This window comes from Hippopotamus amphibius, chromosome 2 (genome assembly GCF_030028045.1).
Source record: "Hippopotamus amphibius kiboko isolate mHipAmp2 chromosome 2, mHipAmp2.hap2, whole genome shotgun sequence".
Taxonomy (NCBI): Eukaryota; Metazoa; Chordata; class Mammalia; order Artiodactyla; family Hippopotamidae; genus Hippopotamus; species Hippopotamus amphibius.
Window position 1 is genome coordinate 119,423,699 of NC_080187.1, and position 4,137 is coordinate 119,427,835.

General features: G+C 41.4%; 1 pseudogene; it reads left to right on the forward strand.

The window, feature by feature from the left end:
- The first annotated feature begins 1,816 nt into the window (after positions 1–1,816).
- On the forward strand, positions 1,817–3,220 carry LOC130844473 (elongation factor 1-alpha 1-like; annotated as a pseudogene).
- Positions 3,221–4,137: the final 917 nt, after the last annotated feature.

Below are 4,137 nucleotides of genomic sequence, written 5' to 3' on the forward strand. Positions count from 1 at the left end.
CAACACACCAGGCTGGGTGTTGATGGCTTCTCTTTTGTTTCCCAAAAGCAGTGCTAAAGCTCTAATTTGTGATGTCTCCCTTGCCCACAGATTTGGGCTGGCTTTCTGCACATGCTTACCAGCTGCCTGTCAAAGTTTGCTTGTTGCCATTGGAAGCTCACACAGGGAGCAAGCCACAGGGTATGGGTGAGATGCATGGTGTGCTGGGGATACTTGTGGGCCAGTCTGGGGGATCCATGGGCAAGGCATTCTCAGTGGCTCAGGGCAGGTTTCTTGCTGGAGTTCACAATGCAGTTAATAGGATCTACATCCCTTTACTGCCCACTGAAAGTCCAGTTTTCCTCTACTAGCCCCCAAGTTATGCAGCTCACTATTCAGTACCCTGAATGGGGCCAGAGAGAAATGGACCTCTTTAGCAGCATCCTGCATAGCTGGAGAAGCCAGGTGCTCACTCATATGCTCCCACTTTCCAAGAAATCATGGGCTGAGAAAATCTGTCTCGAAACTGAGCTGTGCTGTCTTGGGAGAAGGTTTATGTGAGTAAAATCAATTGGTTCCTCTTACTCTCTCTGATGCACCCAGTCTCAGATTTCTCTTGCTCCAATGGTGTGCTACAACTTCTCCATTGGACTCCTGGACCTCTGCAAGGTCATTAGGGTTCTCCAAGGCCTTCTGTATTATGGCCAAGATGGAGCTGGAGCCAGTTTATGGGCCACTGCAAGATCCATAGGTGGTTCTGAGTTCTGTACTCCTGTTACCTGAGACCACAGTGAGCAAGACTCCTCTCAGGTCCTTTGCATATGGTGCTGGATCCCACAGCAACAACAAGGGTACTTTCGTCCATGAATGGATGTCAAGTTTTTGTTGTGGGAGGGGGTATGTGTAAGAGATATCTTATTCAGCCATTGTGCTGACATCACTCCGGTCTTAGCTCTTTGTATTGGCATATAAATTTTAGAATCAGATTGTCAAGTTCCAGAGAAAAAGTATGTTGAGATTTTGTTGGGATTACATTAAATATAGTTATTTATCTTCACCATTGAGCCTTTCGATCAAAAACAAAACAAATTCTGTATTTACTTAGGTCTTCTTTAATAGATCTAAGTAAAGATTTATAATTTTACCTGAAAAGATTGTACACACTTTGGTACACTTATTTCCAGGTACTTTTAACTTTGTTATTCCATTATAATTAATATCTATTTTATTTTATAAATTGCTGGTATGTAGAAACACAGACTTTTATCTTTTCATTTTTTTATCCAGCAAAGTTGCTAAAATATCTTATCAATGTTGTAGTTTATTGTAAGCTCATTTTGAATTTAGTACATACATTGTCATCTTATTTCCAAAAAGGATATACTGTTCTTTCATTTGTCCAATCACTATGCATTTATTTTTATTTACCTTATTGCTCAGGCTCAGTTTTCCAATAAAAATGTTAAACAACAGAAGTAATAGTGGATTGTTTTGTTCCTGGTTGCAAAGGGGAAGATTTCAATGTTGCATCAGTAAGGATGCTTTGTGGTAGCTTTTTTATAGGAACATTTATAAAATTAACAGTTACCTTTTATTTCTTGTTTGCTAAGACTTTCTATCAACATAAATGGATATGAATTCTAGTAAGTCATTTTTCTGGATCTTTTGAGGTCATATGATTTTTATCCTTTTATCCATTAAAGTGGTGACTTACATTGATAGATTTTCTAATCTTATACCAACCTTATATTCTTAGGATAAATTTGTCTTGACTATGATATATTGTCTATTTTTAAACTATATTATTGGACTTTCACAATAATTTTGCACCAGTGTCATGAAAACCACTGATAAACCTAAACTAAAATGGGAACGAGAAAGACATACCAACATCATCATCATTGGGCACATAGATTTGGGCAAGTCTACTGCTACTGGCCATCTGATCTACAAATGTGGGATTGACAAAAGAACTATCAGAAAATTTGAGAAGGAGGCTGCTGAGATAGAGAAGTGCTCCTTCACGTATTCCTGGGACTTGGATAAACTGAAAGCTGAATGTGAGCATGGTGTTACTATTGATATTTCCCTGTGGAAATTTGAGACCAGCAAGTGTTACGTGACCACCACTGACGTCCCAGGACACAGAGACTTTATGAAAAGCATGATTACAGGCACATCTCAGGCTGAGTGTGCTGTCCTGATAGTTGCTGCTGGTGATGGTGAAGTTGAAGCAAGTATCTCCAAGAATGGGCAGACCCATGAGCATGCACTTCTGGCTTCCACACTGAGTGAGAAACAATTAATTGTTGGTGTTAACAAAATGGGCTTCCACTGAGCCACCCTACAACCAGAAGAGATATGAGGAAATCATTAAAGATGTCAGCACCTACATAAAGAAAACTGGCTACAATCCTGATACAGCAGCATTTGTCCTAATTTCTGGTTGGAATGGTGACAGGATGCTGGAGACAAATGCTAACATGCCTTACTTCAAAGGATAGACACTCACATGTAAAGATGGCAATACCAGTGGAACCACACTGCTTAAAGCTCTGGATTGCACTGTCACCAACTCGTCCAACAGACAAGCCCTTGCTTCTGCCCCTCCAGGATGTCTACAAAATTGGTGGTATTGATACCGTTCCTGCAGGCTGAGTGGAGACTGGTGTTCTCAAATCTGGCAACGGTGGTCACCTTTGCTCCAATCAAAATAACAACTAAAGTCAAGTCTGTTGAAATGCACCATGAAGATTTGAGTGAAGCTCTTCCCGGGGACAGTGTGGATTTCAGTGCCAAGGAGATGTCTGTTAAAGATGTTCATCATGGTGGTGCGGCTGATGACACCAAAAATGACCCGCCAATGAAGGCAGCTCAGGTGATTATCCTAAACCATCCAGGTCAAATCAGTGCTGGATATGCATCTGTGCTGGCTTGCCACGCAGCTCACATTGCTTGCAGGTTTGCCAAGCTGAAGGAGAAGATAGATCATTGATCTGGAGAAAAGTTGGAAGATAGCCCCAAATTCTTGAAATGTGGTGACGCTGTCATTGTTGATATGGTTCCTGGCAAGCCCATGTGTGTTGAGAGCTTCTCTGACTATTCCCCGCCCCCAGGCTGTTTTGTTGTTTGTAACATGAGACAGACGATTGCTGTGTGTGTCATCAAAGAAGCGGACAAGAAGGCAGCTGGAGCTGGCAAGGTCACCAGTTGTGCCCAGAAAGGTCAGAAGGCTAAATGAATATTACCCTCAATACTGCTACTTCAGTCTTAATCAGAGGTGAAAGAATGGTCCCAGAACTGTTTGTCTCAATTGGCCATTTAAGTTTAATAGTAAAAGACTGGTTAATGATAACAATGCATTGTAAAGCCTTCAGAAGGAAAAGAGAATGTTTTGTGGACCATTTGTTTTCAACCCATAAGGTTCCCTCATGCCACCATGTATTTGATCCCCTCTCCTTGCCCTCAGACTCAAGAAACCACTGATTTCGTTTCTGTTCCTATAGTTTTGTGTTTTCAATAATGTCCTATACGTGGGATCATAGATATGTAGCCTTTGTGACTGGCTTCTTTCACTTAGCATAATACTTTTAAGATTCATTCATGCTTGCGTGTATCAGAATTTTGTTCCTTTTTATTGTTCAGTAGTATTCCACTGTGTAGATGAACCACAGTTTGTTTATCCACTCCCCAGTTGATACACATTTGGGTTGTTCCTAGTCTCTATTATCAGTAAAGTTTCTATAAACATCCTTGCTCAAGCCTTTGGGTGGATATGGTGGTCACCCTGCAAAGGTATATTTGCCAAGTTTGCTTTGGATGTCGAGACTGATAATGCCACCCATACACCAAGGAAAGACTGAGTACATTATGAGGTTTCCTGGGGAGAGCAGGATAGCTACGAAACCATTCTAAAAATGGCTTGAAAGACGAAGGAAAGGAGCCAAGCTTGGAGTTTTTATGGTGGTTGTTGGGTGGGGCAAGGGTGAGAGTTCCAAGCATGGGCAGGGGCTTTTGTGGTTTAAGCCTCCCATAATCAAGGGAGAGAGCACCTGAGCTGAGGTCTTGTCTTCTTGCTCAGATGTGGACAGAGGGGAGGAGAGAGGTGTTAGGCTTAAAAGCTATCAAACATCAAAAGAACAACAACAAAAAGTTAGA